The 18,793-nt window shown below is 39.8% G+C and overlaps 1 pseudogene; it reads left to right on the plus strand.

Moving 5' to 3' along the window:
- The first annotated feature begins 474 nt into the window (after positions 1 to 474).
- Positions 475 to 18,788, plus strand: LOC119884906 (annotated as a pseudogene).
- The last annotated feature ends 5 nt before the right edge of the window (positions 18,789 to 18,793 follow it).

Below are 18,793 nucleotides of genomic sequence, written 5' to 3' on the forward strand. Positions count from 1 at the left end.
GGATGGCCAACCGGCAGAGCGTGACAGCTTACATGGTGGTGACCACAGCAAACATGATAACTGTTTAACAAAGGATGCTAGCACTGTCATTTTGAGCATGTTAGCATGCTGATGTTAATATTTAGCTCATAACACCGCGGTGACTTTTGAGCATCCCTCCAAGCAGAGGGTGGTGTGAAAGAGGTGGGGTTTGAGGGATGGAGGAAGAGTTGTGTTAAGCATATAAGTTATCTCATTGCACATTTTAAATAAGAATACATGTTAAATATCACATTTAAAAGAGGTCCAGTGTACGGGAATAAAGCTACGTTCACATTACTCACCCGATGATTCATCCACCCTGTAAACTACCAATGACTCGACATGTAGTGAAAAACTGAGATCACCCAGAGAGGTGTGCTGTCTTTGTTTCAGAAAGGAACCAATGCAATATCAAACAGGCCAACAATCTACAGTCCAATAATGACAGGACAAAAAAAAAAAATTAACAAGGCCTTGACATGGACATAGCACATTTAATTAACCCCTGAGGTGTCACTGGGGCATAGTGCACAGGTCAAAAAAGCACAGCATACACACCGTTAATAGTAGAGTTAGTAATGACCCAACAGTAGCAAACCCTATATACCCAGATATACCCTGTGTGAAAATGTACAAATAAAAAGTATGTAGATAAACATATAGTATACGTTTATATAATATAAGATAGAGCACAGGTGTGGTATCTACAAACATTTATGTAAGTATTAGACATTGTTTCTGGAAAGGGACATTAGTTTTCAAATGCAATTTCAATGTATGGGGTAATAATGGGGTAAGTAGCAGCCTAACTAATAAGGCTTTATTGCTATTTTTGTGGGTCAACTGCCCTTTGAACTGCAGCTTTTAAGTACTAGCTGACTGGTTAAAGCTTAATGATGTGAAAAATATGATAACACCTGATGTTTTATCATGATGGGTGTGAAACATAGACTGTATATAAAAAGGTGTGGAATATCTGGCTTGGTAATGGTACTTCGCGCGTCTTTGTACAAATAAAATAAGCCAGGCTGTACTGTCTCTTTAAGGGCTGTCACTGCTCACTCCTGCTAGCCTCCCGCTGCTTGTTATTTTCTGCAACAAGATGGCTGTCGTTCCTGAGAGCAGAGTCCTCACTTTCAGCGTTTTTAAATGGAGCTCTTACTCGTCTACATATTTACCTGAGTGAGTAATGCTCACGTCGGTTTGCACGGCGTATGCATTAGGTTTTGTGGTTACAGGGGGTCTTTTTTCATCGCCTTTTTGCACAAGTGTTTCTTCCAGCCGGCCTGACTGGCCTAGCTCGTCTGCGATCCCAGCTAGCTAGCGGTAGCTTAGTCAGTGGCGATAGGGGCGTTTGATTTTGATACGTAGCCGCCCGATAGTGATGTTGCTGGTGATCCAATGAACCGTTTATGGTAAACAGTAAGCTAGTGTGTGGAACATTGTACGTTTGATAAGACAACCTTTTAGATATTTCTTTGGAACTTGAGGTCTTTCAGCAGTGACGTTTAGATAATGTAATAGATAACGTTGGGAGTTTGTCTCTTGTTCACTGCACCTTCGTTGAAGGTGCTTCATGTACGTTAAGTTAGATTTTCTTCTCTTGAGAAGAGCTTGTTTTGGATCAACAACCTTCGGTACTTTGTATTGACACTAGGTCAGGAAAACACAGACTAATGAGTTGTTTAAATATTAACGTTAGCATATTTCGGGTTGCAATGCGCTATCCGGTAAGTTACCCTCGTAACGTTACGTGGAGTAAAAACGAACGTCCACATTAGCTTGCTGGACTCCAGAGCTCAAGTAGGCAACTATAGTTAGCTGCTGTTAACTAACGTTAACCAAAGAGCCCTGCCTTATAAACAATAGCTAATCACCTTTCTTCACCGGGTAACGTTACCTGAAACTGATGTTACAAAACGAACGGTCCCACTTTATGGTTGGCATACAATAACACAAATAAACCCTCCCAAATGTTCTAACGATAACTAACATTCATAACAATATGAAGTCATACATAAAACATTCGCCTGTTGCTGCTTCAACACACAGTTTAGCTGTAACTAAGCTAGCTAACAACAACAGTAGTCTGCTAGCTGATAGTAAATATACTGTAATGTTAACTAATAATCAATGGGCTCATTGCACGTGCTAATACAATTTAGCTGGACTGCCTCAGCAGTAGTATTGTTATGTTTCCGTTAAAGCTAGTGTATACACACACGAACACACACCCTTGTTTATGTCACCAGTACTCGCCTTACTTTTCTTTGTTTGTGTTCTTTAGGAATATCTTGGTAGACAAGCCTAATGATCAGTCTTCCAGGTGGTCTTCTGAGAGCAACTACCCTCCACAGGTAGGTCTACTGATGTTGACACAAATTGTGTCTTTACTTGACTTGACTTTTCCTGGGAGCTTGACATGAGAGTTGACCGTGTGCATTAAGAACAAATTGTGAAGTTAAGGGTGTCTGAGGTCTGCATCTTAATAATGCCAGTTGCCACATCTTTCTGATTTCTTTACAAACTCCTTTCGGCTAGTTTTCCATCTTGACCGAAAACAGCAGTGTTTGAGGTTAAAGATTTAAGAAACATTGTTGATATGAGAGCTGTTGGTTGAAGACGTCACTTTGGGATTTTGAAAATTTTGATGGACGTCTTCCATATTTTTCTTAAATTTCATAGACCAAACGATAAGTTGAAAAAACACAAATTAATTCATACTTAGTTACAGCCCAAATTGATCATTATTATTGATCTAGGTATTTTGTATGTTGATAGGTGGCCTTGTCATTTCTTTCTTGGGGTGTGTCACTGAAAGACCAATAAAAACCCAACATAATTATCTGAGATACCTAAATTATGTGTTGCAGCTGATAGGACTGGGAAAGATATTGCATATTGGTTTTGGCTTCAGAATACTACATCACTTTGAACAGGGGTGAGTGCCAGGCCCAAAAATACAATAGACTATACTAGGAGAGGGGACTGGAGTTCACTTTAAATCCATGTCCAGAGTGCTGAGGTGGGGCATCTAGCAAAGAACTAGTTAAATCTGATCTTTACAAAATAAAACATGTTCACAGAAAGTAAATGCAGATCAATGCCTGAGGGCTCATAAGTCAGTAAAAGTACTTTGTTGAAAGTGTCATGTGGTAAGACTCGGGTGTAAACTTTAACGTCCTGCTTTCCACTAGCACATTTAATGAATGTTCTGGCCCGTGGTCTCTACTCGTTCTGGCCTAATGGCCACTGGTGATTTGTCATTAGATGTCCTGGCTTGTTAGACCATCAGTGGCATGTGGATGTGGCTCATAAATTGTAATGCCACTTACCTGATGCAGTAGATTGACCCTGCTGTAGTTATTTAGATAATGAGCAAATCTTTTCACAGTGGCTGGCCTGCTATAAGCACAGGCAATTTCCTGCAGTCCTTCACACGCTAATAGCATCGTAACTCTGCTCTTTGCCTTCAGTCTGTTTCATGTCTCCTCTCTCTTTCTTCAGTTTTTAATCTTGAAATTGGAAAGGCCAGCAATTGTTCAGAGCATCACCTTTGGGAAATATGAGAAGACTCACGTCTGCAACTTAAAGAAGTTTAAAGTGTTTGGTGGGATGAGTGAAGAGAACATGACAGAGCTTTTGTCCAGGTGAGATGTTACTACTAATGCCAGTCCAACTGTTTATTTTTTGTGAAAACCTAGTTTTTATGTGCTTTTTGGTAGGTGAGTGGAGTTCAGTTGTGGGACAGACCACAATGGAGAAAGCTATTACTGATTTGCTGTTTGTTTCAGATTTGCATGTAACTTTTTAAAGGTCAGAAAAAGTCAGTCAATAGAAGGGCCCTACTTGCATTAGGACACTATGGGCCAAAGTAAACTAGTGCAAAATAGACTGCAGGATAGAGCTCAATCGTCCTTCACAAGAAAATCATTTGTAGATATGCAGCTTTTGGTCATGCTGCCCCGCTACATAGTGACAAAAATAGTTTAAAAGTGGAAGCACTTGAAGGTTTTGAAAATACTTCTGAATAAATCTGAACATTACTGAACTTGGCTTTAGTACTATCCAGAAGCGTGTCCCCAAATTGGGCAGAGAACAGTGGAAACAAAGGCAGAACCTGTTAATAGAACCACACTATAAGTTACAGGTTGTTAAAGTAATAATCTCCAAGATTTTGATTTAAATAAATGTCTGTAAAGTCACTATCTATAGCCGAATTAAGTAACACAATGGTGATTGTGCGCACTGCAAGTTTGGCAATATTTACATATTTGCTGCATTACGAAATGGGTGAAAGAAAGGTTGTATAAAGGTACTGCTGCTGAAAACCGAACTTTTCCTACTGCTGCAGCTTCACTTTAGAAGCATTTAACTGGCAAAACATGAGTTGAGTTTTATTATGAAGTAGATGTAGGAAATGCAGTGTGTTTGTCAATGAGCTTATGCTGAGAGAGAGAGAGAGAGATAAAAAAATAATAAAACAGAATAATAGACCAAGGCCATTTAGTGCCTGGCTTCTTTATTAAAACGCCAATTTGTAGGAGTAGTTTGCTTGCTGTACCTCGAACTCTGGAATGTGTGGTACTAAGCTGCATTTGCTGTTACCACCAGTAACTACGGGCGTCTCCAAATAAACCAGGACTAAAATATTAAGGGTTACATAGTGGAAAAGCCCTCTATGCATTGATTATTTGATCCACATAATAGTTTCACTCAGTTTTTTTATCAATGTACTTTCTTACTTAAAATGTAATGTTTCAGCTATTAATTTCATTTGTCATGGTTGGCTGGTGGCCCTAGTTTTAGCATTCCCTAGTGCATAATATTGACTTTTATTATCACTAAATGCAACAGTGTCAGATTGCAGATCGGGATACCCTGACTTATGGTATCTGTATCATTCTTATGATTAGATGATCACAAATTCCTGGAAGAACTGTATTGTGGAAAAGCAGAAGAAACAAAATCTTAAGCTTGTGTATTAGCAAATTTTGCATTTGTCTGCCAGCTCTGGTGATACCTGATAATTGTAAAATGCTGCCATTTATAGAATATATTTTGCTCATACACATCCACATGTATACTGGGTTTATTATTATTATTATTATATTTGAATGACTAACATAAATTTACCATCTAATGGAAGAAGTTGGCATCGCATCTCAATAATCATCAGTAATATCATTTATGAAACAGCTGCATCATCTCCAGTCTCTACTTCCTTCTCTTCCAGTGGCCTTAAGAATGACTACAACAAGGAAACGTTCACCTTAAAGCACAAGATTGACGAACAGATGTTTCCCTGCAGATTTGTCAAAATAGGTGAGAACTATAGGTGACAACCACTAAGAATGTGGTTTCTGAAATGGTTTCTGTTAGTCTTAGGGGAAAAAAAACCCACAGTGAACATTTCGGTCTTTTTACACTGTTTTCTCCATCTTTGTGTGTCTCAGTGCCTCTGATGTCTTGGGGTCCTAGTTTTAATTTCAGCATCTGGTACATTGAGCTGCACGGTATCGAAGATCCTGATGTGGTGCAGCCCTGCCTTAATTGGTACAGCAAGGTAAGCACCTGAGGGTAGCCTGGGGGTAACAGACATAGGCTCGGGCTTGAAGAGTGGATTATGAATTCAGCAGGTCTGAATATGGAATTGGATTGATTAACCAGTAATGAAAAAGAACCGGGCTGATAAGTGTATGGATAAGATAATGATACAGTCTGAACAATGTCCAACCCTACAACTGGCTAGTGCCTTCACACCCACTTTGGGAGGATGAGCAAATCGCAGTTCAGTTTAACGAAACATAAAAAATGGCTTCACAGTGGAGTCACATACATTGATAGCTAGATACTGTGCAGTAAGACCTCGGTTGAGTCCATACTGTGGAAATTAGCAAGCATCAAATAATCATGTTCAAAACATAAGATCAAAGATATTATAAAAAGCTGGTAAATTTATCAAAACAAAAACATTGCTGCGGGTATAAAGGAGTTCTGTAAACTGTGTTGTTCCTCCTTGAGTCTCGAAGTATTGCAGTGCTTCAGTTTTACTCTTAAAAAGCTGTATAAACCCTGTATTTAGTGTCACCCAAGTTCATATGGCATTGGAGACCAGATAAAGTAAAGTAGGGCTGTGCCATATGGCAAAAAATTCATACCCCGATATAGGTAATTTCATATCCCAATAACGATATATATCCCGCTAGAGAACATATTTCTTGTAAATTCAATGAAATATATGACATTTCTGGATCTTGGAATGTTTCTCTGCATTATAAAGGTGGGGTAAGCGAGAACTTAGAAGGGAGAAATCAAACACCATGACAAATGCCACAATGACGCTACTTGCTGCTGCAAAGCTAACATGAGAGGACAAGCAGCACAGCAGCTCCAGACAGCGACACAACTCTCCTGCTGCTACAGCTAAAGCCTCGTTCACGCTACACGAATTTTAGCCCGATTTGCCACTCGGCACATAACGACTGGCGGTCGCCAATCAACTGCTGATTTACTCCCGATCACAGCCTGACGGTAGCCAGCTGTTTCGAGTGTAGGTTCATGTCATTTCATGTTTCTCATTTCACATGTGTTTTCTTGACAAAACGTGGTTTGGAGTCCAGCGTCGGGTGACACAGCCGCTGTCAGCTCGTGTAGTGTGTGACCCACTGTCACCGACAGTCACGTAGTGGGAATGCCACAACGACTTCAAGACTCCCGTACACAAGCCTTAAAGAGGTGGTGTTAAGCACATTTTCAGGTTCAAAATCCTATTTAGGGGTTGTACCAGAACAGCTTTACATGGTTTAATTTTCAAAAAACACCATATTTTTTGTCATACTGCACATTGCTGCAGCTCCTCTTTTCACCCTGTGTTGAAGGCTTCGTTTTAGCTATGGAGTGATACATCTTGTCTCTAAATGATCTTTGTTGGGAGTTGCACATGCTCAGTTCCTAGTTAAGGACTATTAGCCAATCAGAAGCAGAGAAGGGCGGGTCAGTGAGAAGTCGGTAAACACGGCTTTGGTTCATCTGTAGGCTACATGTTGCCAGGCTGGTTGGCAACATGGACTGGAGCAAGAGTTTCAGAGTGGTGAGTTATTAATCTGTAACAAAAGTATCTTTCATCCATAAAGTTTTAACTGAGCTCTGTCTCTACATCACAGGAACAACTTTATGTCCACTGACTGCCTGGAGGGTAGCTAGTGTTTGGAAGGGAGAGGAGAGCTGTGTGCTGCAGCTCACTGTTTTTCCACCAGTGTTTTTGAGGGCGTGTCGGACTAGCCGCTCAGCGAGCATTATGACACGTATTTTCATTGTGTCGTCACAAGAAAGGGAAGTAAAGGCTGGACTACAAACGTGCTGTTTTCAGGTAGTTCAGAGCAGAGTTTTCTGTGGGAGATGGGAACTCCTTTTTGGGCTGGACTTTGGGCTTTTTCACTTTGCAAACCTGTTACATTCACAAAAAAGGGATATAACTCAATAAAGGAGAGGAGGGAAAAAAACAGATACCACCTCTTTAACATCACAACAACAGCATGTCATGATGAACTCTAAAGCAAGCTGGATGTCTGTGGGCAAGTCATTTAACGTTACCTGACTGACACTCACATCATGGCTGGAACTGCTGGATAGTGTTAACGCAATTTATTCTCCTCAACACCGTCACCTGTGGAAGAACGGACCGCGGTAAAGTTAGTTTCAAGTTGGACATTCGATAGACGTTGAATTCCAACGTGAAACTAACTTCACCTCAGTGCATAGCGATGTTCCCTCATCAAAATATTACAGTAAAGTGTAGAATTTGCGACACAACAGTATCATAACAGAGCATAATTGTAAACAATAGACGTTTTTCTATCATCAAATGATATCGTCATATAGCACAGCTCTAGAGTAAAGTGACAGTCGTTGCCAGCTCATGTAGTGTGTGTGTGTGACCCCCTGTCGCCTATCACATAGTATCACCGACTTCAAGACTCTCGTTACAAGTGTTGCAGTCTGAACAGCTCAGCTATCTGCCGACATTGTAAGTCGTGTAGTCTGAACTAGGCATAGCAGTAGTTGATTATGTTTGTGGGTTGATTGGAGCCTGTATCTGTTTCCTCTCCATCTTGCCCTTGCAGTACAGAGAACAGGAAGCCATCCGCCTTTGCCTCAAGCACTTCAGACAGCATAACTACACAGAGGCCTTTGAGTCACTGCAGAAGAAGACTCGGATAGCACTGGAGCACCCAATGCTGACCCACCTGCATGACCGGCTGGTGCTGCAAGGAGACTTTGACGCCTGCGAGGAGCTCATAGACAAAGCTGTGAGAGGTATAGTACCATTACAGGTTACTGCTGAGTTTAAGATCACTTCAATGTTTTTTTTTTTTTAAGGGTTCTTAGTCAAATCCTATATGCCTTATTTCTGCTTGCGTTAATAGTGATTTTGCAATATTTGATCCTCTTCTTTCTTCGGTAGACGGTTTGTTTAACCAGTATATCAGCCAGCAGGAGTACAAGCCCAGGTGGAGTCAGATCATCCCGAAATGCAACAAAGGTACAAGCGCCCAAGAAATCAACCGAGACGACTTGAACAGTGAGAGCATCTATTCAAGTGGGAATTATTCCCAATCTGTCAAACATTTCAGCACACAGTGAAAGCTCTGTGGCCTAGTTGCTAAAGTGATGCTGCCTTCCCTTTTTGTTTGTTTGTTGCCTCCCTCTCGCCCTCTGCTCCTCCCATCGTTCCACCCATTCTACATTATCTCTATCCATTTCCTCTGCGTCATCTTCCGTCTCCCACACTCATACACCATCCTTGTCTGCGCCTTCCTCTCCTTTTTGCAGGTGATGGTGACGACAACAGGCCAGGGATGAGGGGAGGACATCAAATGGTCATTGACGTCCAGACTGGTGAGACCCACGCAGCCAGTGTTATGACATGGCTGTTTAACCAATGCTATGACTCATACCCTCCTACACAGACTGAAAGCAAAGCTCTATTACTGTTCAATGAAATGAACTCTCCCTTCCCGTCCGCTCCACCTCCAGACCTTCTCCGCCAAAAGAACAGTCCTAAGGGCATTTTTCTTCTAAGAGCACATTAGTCACAACTTTTGTTTTGACAAACACACAACAATTGTTTTTGTTTCTGTATCTGGCGACATTGTTGGTGGTGTACTTCCCCACTGGCCATCTGATAAACAAAAGCCTGCATTGTGTGTGTGAGTAATGCAGCGTCTGCAACTTGTGTCAGAACTGAGAGAAGGCATTGCATCCCTCTGGTCTGTGTCTCAGGCCTCACACACTGATTTCTCTGTTTTGTAGCTGTAGTTGATAGTAGGGCTGCACCTAATGATTTTTTTTAATATAACAATTTATCCAAAATAAATCCAAAAACATATCTTATTAATATTTCAATATATATTTTTTAATCATCATCCTGAATTAGAGACACAGAAAGAATAATGTCATGAACGAGTCTAATTTCCCAGTCACTGCTGGTTTATGATATCAATAATAACTTGTGCAGGTTCACAGGGGCCGATGTGACGCCTCCCACACACAACACAATGTTGTTTATTAGTCGTTATACAGCACAAGGCTGCATAACAAAACAAAATTTGTAGTTCCTTAATGCTACACACACAACAGATAATTAAGTGTAGGCCTATATTAAAATATGGTAACATATAAAATAAAACAATATATACAGTTATTTATATACATTTATACAGACACGTATATACACGAACATTCCACAGTGCATTTTTTTGAATTTGCATCTGGGGTGAATGTGAACAGCAGCAACCAGATGTGACCTTTGGGAAACAGAGTCCATCTTGACTGTGTTTGAGAACCAAGCATCATCGATGTAAAACAGAGTCCGCTTCCTCTCATCTCGCCGAAGTCTTGCTCTGACAGCTTGAAACATGGACCGCCTGCCGAGTGCTTTATCCGGGATGTTGATGGGGCAGGTCTCTGTAACGAGTTTCTCTGAATTCTGTTGACTGGTCCAGACCGGCTTTTTAGGAGCAGAATTAAGTCCAAGCTGGGCCAGCATGGCTCCTCTCCTAGCTCTCTTTCCTCTCCTCTGAGCGATTACAGCACCCGCCGTGGCACCTGGTCCGATGTGGATCGTGGTCTGGTGCTCTTTAATCTAAAAACGTTGTCTTCATCTTCCAATGACTGTATTTATATCAGAGGTCACACGTTTTGGCAGTAAAACCGGAAAAAGTAAAAACCAAAAGTGTAGCAACGTTTGAAGAAGCTACCGGCTGCTGCTTCTACAAGCGCTGCCGGTTGCCTTCGTTTTGTTTCACATACAGCATTAATAACCCTGAAACAACATGACAATGGCAGAGATTGGCTACTGCATATTCAGCACTTCCTTAGAACTTCATAAAAGTCATAGCTTCGTCAAACACATTCATTTCTAGCATATATCAAACCTCCTTTTCAACAATTAACTACCACATCGGAGCATATAAGCCCCGCCCATGAGATCGTGCCTGTTATAGAGCAGAGCGGCTCGCACTGTACTGCAGTTTATTCAAAGTTTATTCTGAACGTGTCGGCTGTCCAGATTACACCAAATGTGACACTGCGCTCCCTTGGGTCCACAGCAACACACCCGCCATGTGTGAGGTCAATCGGAGGAACGGTTGTCGACGCAATGGAAACACACACAGATTCCTGCCTTTATTAGAGAGATAACAGACCATAATTGTCAGATGCTTGATCAGAAAATACTGGACCTCAAATTTAAGGATTGCAGTGACACATTCATTTATGTCAACCCTTCCCTGAACTAGAGAATCCAATTTTTTTATTTATTTTTTTTTTTTACTGAAATAAAATGTAAAATGGCTCTGACATGGATTGATGACTGGAGTAATATGCAGTAAAATAATCACTGGCAAATGTATTTTTGCATCAGTGTGGGGGAAAGAAATGAACTGAACTGAAATGATTCAATCTGTTAGGTTAGTTTAAGCCATTTTCTCAGTCATATGTGGCTGTTAGCTGTGAACGGAAAATATAAACCCGCTGAACGTTAGATGACGCATAGTGTAACATTACGGTACCATGACTGCAGCGGTGCAGGAATCTTTATCATGGGGTGACGAAGAAACATTTAGAAAATCAATTTTAATGGACTACTGCTAACACTCCTCATGTTGATAATCCTAATGTATGGAGCTTGTGCGGACTAACAGTAAACTGTCTTGCCTCTCATCTGTACTGCTGTGAAAACTGTCTAAAATACTGCCAAATTTTAAATGGTAGTAGGTGAGTTTTTTTTCAGCTGCAGCTTCACCTCTTCCCTGCTTTGACCGTGTGCAGTACTTCATTATACTGCACACAGCGCCACACCGACACACGTCATGTAATCAATGACGTCGATTGCATAGATGAGTCGCCCCAGCCCTAGTTGATGGTAGATGCTGATATGAGATCCCACATGATTTCTTTGTTACCAGTCCTGGCACATCCTATTCCCACCCTGATCCAATTTTAACTCTCTCTAATTACTTTCTGCTTTAAATATTATGAAGTGTTTGGCCAAAGAATCTGTGTGTGTCTCAACACAAGGCATGGCTTTTAATATTAAAATGTTCAGGCTCCTATAAATGATTCTTTGTCACCATTACTGTCTTGCCCCAATCTTTTTTTCTTCTGATCCCAGCAGTAGTTCTTTCACTGTACATTATGATTGTTATGGAGCTTGACAAAGAACAGATATCTATACATTTTAAAAACAAACCACACAAGGCTTGTCTTGAAGATTTAGGCCTTGAAAATGATTGTTTTGGTACCAGTTCTGTGCCGATCCTTTCACATTTGCTTCTGTTCCTATTTTTATCCTGAGTAATTATTTTCTGCTTTGATTATTATGGAGCTAATATCATCCGTTATGATCTCATGCTGGAATGCTGTATCACAGACAGTCAGACTTTTCCTGTCCCATCCCAATCCTCACTATACAATAGTGCTTCTGGCCCACAGGAGTCATTTTAAACCAGTGCTTAGTTCATATAATTTAAGTTTTACCTCTGCCTCCAACACTAAGGCACACATTCACAGCCATACAAAAACTTTATGCTTAAACTAATTAAAAGTACAATAAATATTTTCTATTCAAACAAACCTATTGTTGATCATAACCATTGACTCATTAAATATTTTTTGGCTTTCGCAACTTTCTGGCTTGTAGTCTGTTTTGGAATTGCAGCAGTAATGGCAAGACTTATTTCCTCCTACACAAGTCTCTGATAAAATCGCAACTTCCCACAACTCCCATCTGCCAGAACTATAGTGCTTATAGCTTATATTTAACCCAAACAGTGCTGATTTCACAGAGACTAGCAAGCTTATTAACTTGAGACACAACACCAAAGTGTTGTGAAGAGGTAGTATATTCTTCTGTTTATGTACATGTTTTTATTTCACACTTGCTTTGGCAATGTAAACGCCTGTTTCCCATGCCAATAAAGCCCCATTGAATTGTACATCACAACACATCATGTCTTGTAACACCATGTCCTCTTTTGCAGTCTTGTTACTGAGTAGTTCCCAAATATTAGTGATTCACAAATATGTTTTGTGAATATTTAACATTTAATATTTGAAATTCGCAGATTCACAGTAGGGATGCACGAACGTTCGGCCACCGAAATTAATCGGCCGACTAAGTCAAAAGACCGAATAACTTTTAACAAACAGTTACATTGACATGTGTGGAATCATTTTAAAGTGTCAGAGAAAGACGCAGTATAAAACATATTACGTGTCCATTAAAAGTAAATGGACACATGTAATTTACTTTACCGGAACCTCTCGGGCCTCGGACCCACCCCTCATAGTGTCTCCAAATCCTGTGGGAAACAGGATTTGGAGACAGGAAAAAAAAAAAAAAAAGAAGGGGAAATAAATGGGGGAAAAAAATGTGAATGTAATTGTTTGGTATGCTGGAAATGTTTTCATTATATTAGGTTTCCGCTTCAGCCAACAATTTTCATTTCGATGCATCTCAAATTCACAGTATCTTAATAGGGATTTCGTCCCCACCATATAGCATAAAATGCCATATTGACCTCTGTTTTTATACAGCCTTGTGAACAAGTTAATCGGGCAAAGACACTTTTGGTTACAAAAGAAACAAAACAAATTTGCTGTTACTGGTTGGAAACTGCAGTTTCTCCAAAGTCTTTATACAATAAACACTGCAGGAGCCTTTGCAAAATAGTACATTTTCCTAGAACAAACCTCTTGCTGAATTTCTTGACTAATTTTAATGTAGGCTAAGTGTCTTTTGAAATGTGTATCTGTGTCTTAATGGTCAAATATTCAAAAAATAAATTCAGAGAACCAATGAAAATGCTGCAGGCTGGATCACACTATGTCTTCTTTCTGTCAATTACCTTGTCTACAGAAAAAGACTCCATGTCAGTTCACCTCACCGTGGGGAACTTTAAATCCTTTGTTTACCTTAATCTGATTATTCACAGTATCTGCTTGAATGTGTTTGTACTGAGTGGAGGGATGGTAGAGCGCTTGCGTTCAGCTGTGCTTTCCAAAGCAGAATGCACATGAAGAGACGATGGTTAATGTTGTGGTGTTGCTGATTTTTCCCTGCAGAGACTGTGTATCTGTTTGGGGGCTGGGACGGCACACAGGATCTGGCTGACTTCTGGGCTTACAGTGTTCAGGAGAACCAGTGGGCCTGCATCTCCAGAGACACTGAGAAAGAGGTGAGTGGGGTTGGAAAACATTTTGTCTACTTGGTAATAAAGCTGTATGTATTAAAATGATTAAAAAGTTGCAGGAATCCTTGTCAAGACCTCTAACTTTCACTCAAACTTTCACAATTCAGTTTATCTTTGTATGGTTGTATTTTGTTAAAGGCTCCCTTTGCAGAATTCCATGGGGTTTTTTTTTGATAATAAAGCAGGTCTATTTGCTGTATTAATACTGTAAAGTATCATAATGCTCAATTCACAGAGACGTGCACACAGCCCTTGTTCAGAAGATGTACCACAAAAATTTCATTTTAAATTAATTAATTAATGTCTTCATGTAGAGTCTAAATTGGATTTGTGACCTGTCCAGGGTGTACCCCGCTTCTCGCCCGATGGATGGATTTAGTGAACCCACTTTCCCCCCATTCTTTCTCCTAACCACTGAACACAGTTCGGACACAGAATTCGTCTTTGAACTAACACTTAAAGAAAAGCAGATGACATATTAGGTGTTTAATGAGAAAGCTTTTAATAAAACCTTTTTGTTTTTATTCGTGTTTGGAGTTGAAGTCTAGTTATGATGATTTATAGTCTTCACTAGTGCCTGAAATTGTTGGTTTGACGATCAATATTTGTGAATAATTCTTCTATGTCCTGTTTAAACATATTGGTGGTTCTCAACTATAGCGGACACCACTCATCACGACTCATTATTGCTTTAAGAAACTAATTTTATATATAAAAAGTAATTTTATATAATATAATAGTTTTCTGGCTCCTTTGTACCAATCAGAGTGGTCCGAGTGCCCGTTCGTGCCACAAGATGTGTATTGACTCTCAGCGACGTCAGATCTACACGCTGGGCCGGTACCTGGACTCCAGCGTCCGGAACAGCAAGTCTCTGAAGAGCGACTTCTACCGCTACGACATCGACGCCAACACCTGGACGCTACTCAGTGAGGACACATCAGCTGATGGAGGGCCAAAGTTGGTGTTTGACCACCAGGTAGGTGGAATCACTTCCTGTTTGTACCTCCCTCCCTCTCGTATGTCTTTACACACTAGCTGAATGTTTAGCTGTGGTTGATCAACTGTGATGAGTCATTTCAAACCTGGCCCATACATTTGTGAAATAGACTAATATAGTCTACCATCAACGATATAAATGGGGTACACAAAATATTAGAAACACCTCTTGGTATAAAGCTGTGAAATTCAACAGCACCACAAACCGCAGCCTCAAATGAGCATAAAGCTAAAAAAAACCCTGAAGATTATACCTTTCATGTTCAGTTTGAGGTAGGTGGATGTGATAAACAGGTAACTTAGTGTATGGCATAATAAAGAAGTATGCACCTTCAGTATTCAAACACATTGAGTCACAAAGTCATTTTGTATTTGAAATTCTTTTCAGAATTTAGAATTTAGGCAACGCCCCCTGCTTTCAGGTCCAGTGTTGAGTGTAGGATAGTACTGAATATAGGGATGGGAATCTCTAGGCACCTTATGATTAGATCTGATCCAGAGGGCTAGGATGCCATCATAAAACAACAGTTTTTCTGTTCATGGTTTTATGTTTTCTCACTGTGTGACTGCTTGATGCTTTTAAAACTGCGTATTTGTAACAATCCATACTTAAAAGAAACAGATGAATGTACTTCCATTATCTTTAGTTTAGTGAGATAACTTGTATTAGTCTTATTTTGAAGAATGTAAACTTTCAACAGTGGCTCATTGCCCATCATTCTTACTGGAAGAGTTAAGGCGCTCAAATATCAGCATATTGGCAATATGAAAAATAACTAATTTTTCTAAAACGAAGTGTGATGTATTGAACCCCCAGTTGAATATGATATTCACTTACACTATAACCTGTGTTGGGATACTTTTTAAATGTAAATTACAAGATTACTGCCATTAAAAAAACAGTTATACATACTGAGTGTTACCAAATGAAATGTAAGTTGGGTTTATATTTTCCAGAGGGCATGTCCTGTACGTCCGCCTTTGAATGTATTGACTCCAACATTATCTGCAGGCTAATAACTGGAGTGACAGACGTAATGTCCCCTTTACAAAGGGCTCCAAATTTTAGGAGCACCAGCACAAAATTTAGGAGCACTACTTAAATCAACATGAAACAGTTTTAAACAGTTTGCTCCATCTGTTGGTCTAAGAATAAGTAGACCATTACAGAACAGAATGGCAGAAGGTCATTTCAAATCCCAATAACAATATATATTTTGATAGAGAACATCTTTTGTATGAAATATGTCATTTCCAACTGTAACTCGGGATATTTCTCTGCATTATAACAGGGTGTCCGCGGGGTCTTAAAAAGTCTTAAAAGGTAATAAATCAATTTTGCGAAAATTAAGTATTAAAGTCTTAATCGCCATTTAACAAGGTATTAAATTTTGAAGATATTTTTTTCAATGTGAAAATCCCGTTTGTCCAAAAATTTGTTTGCTAAAAGTGTAGGTGAACGTATTTATTTATAATGCATAGCCAAAAATACTAGACCGGCAGAGAGTAGCGACTGTGATTCCTTTCTGTAACGTTAGGCGCAGGGATCTACCGAGCGCCCATTTCACTCTTAAACGCTCCAAAAAATAGATCCATGCAAACCGGAAAGTGATTTACGAATACAACTGCCCGTAATCTCCCCCAAAACATAGTCTAAGTGGCGATCAGTGGTAACTGGAGTAACCCGGTTGGCCGGTCGCTCTGTGGCCACTTTGAACAGCCCCGTTCCTGAAAAACAAGAGCGAGATGCGCCGCCAGCAGCTGAATCGGTAAGACAGAAGACAACAGGGAAAATCCAAGGAGCGTGTGGGTTTGGCTGTTTAGCTAAATCTTTGCCTTTTATTGAAACAAATTCAACTTTTCATAAAGCTGATGCTCTCGTCAGTGTCACTTTTTGTCAATCAATCTCAGCCTGGATGGAGCGGGATTTTAAAAAAAAGCTTGATGTGCTGCAACAAACTTTATAAATGTTGAACTCATTGTTCTGCATAAACGGTTATGATTATTGATGAGTTAGTAGCCTGCCCAAAATCAAGGTTGGAGACTATCATGTAGCCTAGAGCATTTTTCTTGCACAAAGTTAATGAATAAAAAACAACCCCAAACTGAATCAGCTGTAATTTGAATTAATATTATAACGTTAGCCTACTAGTGGTAAGTTATATTCTATTATATGAAATTATATTGAATTTAGTAACATAATAAATATATAATATCAAACTTTTAGTTAACTATTAAATTAACAATATACTTTCAATTTAATGTCATACTAATACAGTCATTTAGATCAATTCCTCCTCCAGGCTGTGCCTGTGCTACACCGCCTACACTACTTCCATTATTCATCACTCAGTTTATTCTCTTCATCTTTGTTCCCTCCTGGCCTATTTGAATTTTGTTGTATTGATCAAGTGGACGATGAAAGTTATCACGCATATCATTGCAGGCAAGCTCAAATTATCTAGTTTAAACCAACTAAAACACAAAATCACACTGTTTCACATGATTTGCTGTAATATTGTGTACATGAACGTCATAACCTGTGTAAGACAGTTGCTTTTCGCAGGAAATCTGACCAGTCCTTCATATAGAAAACTGTTTGCTCATACAGGCTGTTTATAGGCAACTGAGAAAGTTGGTGAATGCCTCAATTTTTAGGTTGCGTTACAACCTGATGAGATCTAGGCAATAAATATGTTATAAATAAACTTAAATTCCTTTTAAAACCTCAAAAATGTCCCTTGTAAAGGTGTGTGTGGCTGATTTTAATCGGTTACAGCTCAAAGTGGCGTGGCAGTCTTAAAATATGTTGAAAAGGTCCTTAAAAGGTTTTGAATTTCACTTCAGGATTCCTGTATAAAGCTGGGGTAACGTAAGCGATTCTGAAAAAAATCCAATACCAAGACAAACATATGTCATGGTACTTGCTGCTGCAAAGCTAACATGGGAGGACGAGACGGTCCCAGAGCAGCCAAGCAGCACAGCTCTCCTGCTGCTACAGCTAACATCACAACAACAGCATGTCTTGGCGAACTAGAAAGTAAGCTGTTTATTCGTGGGCAAGTCATTTAACGTTTCCTGACTGACACACACATCATGACTGGCACTGCTGGATAGTGTTGTGTGGCTCGTCCATTACTTTAAATGCAAATTTCTTTCTGCAACACCGGCACGTGTGGAAGAACGGGCTGCAGTGAAGTTAGTTTCAAGTTGGATATTAGTTTTACGTTAGACATTCATTCAAATGTTGAAGTCCAACGTGAAGCTAACTTCACTGCGGTGCAAAGCGCCGTCCCCTCACTAAATATTACTGTAAGTGTGGAATTTGCAACACAACGAAATAAACGATGGAGCATAATTGTAAACGATAGATGTTTTTCTACTGTCAAACCATAGATATCGTCATATGGCACAGCTCTACAAAGAATATTAGAAAAAACTTTCTATACAATCTTAAGATAAATTAATATTAACATAAATAAGAAATTGTTGAAAATAAAACACTGAGTACTGCTGTCTGGTAATTATTCCAGTCAATTAATTTTAAATTCAATATTTAATCAATAGTTAATGTTAGTCCATTGCTTTCCATTAGTCCAGAATTGTAACTAAACCTTGACAGAGAGACTAGATAAGCATTGTGTTGCTTCTACAAGGTTGCCATCACTCCCATATATTGTCTAAAAACTTTCTTTATTTTAAAGTGCACCAGCATTCATGAATTAAGTAAATAAAGTCGATACCTCTGTTCAATCCTTTCACACACACAGTGAAAATACGAAAGTCATCCTGCTGCCCTTTTGCTTCCTCCTGGAACCTTTCTGAACTCTCACACTTCCTGTTTCCTCCATCTCTTGTCCTCTGCTCCCTGCTCTTCCTGCAGATGTGCATGGACTCTGAGAAGCACATGATCTACACGTTGGCGGTCGCATCCTGACATGTAACGGCAGTGTGGAGGACAGTCGGACGTCAGAGCCTCAGTTCAGCGGCCTGTACGCCTACCACTGCCAGGCTGG

This window comes from Micropterus salmoides, unplaced genomic scaffold (genome assembly GCF_014851395.1).
Source record: "Micropterus salmoides isolate LMB-PRFRI ecotype aquatic unplaced genomic scaffold, ASM1485139v1 Ms_hic_scaffold_3764, whole genome shotgun sequence".
NCBI classification, from domain to species: domain Eukaryota; kingdom Metazoa; phylum Chordata; class Actinopteri; order Centrarchiformes; family Centrarchidae; genus Micropterus; species Micropterus salmoides.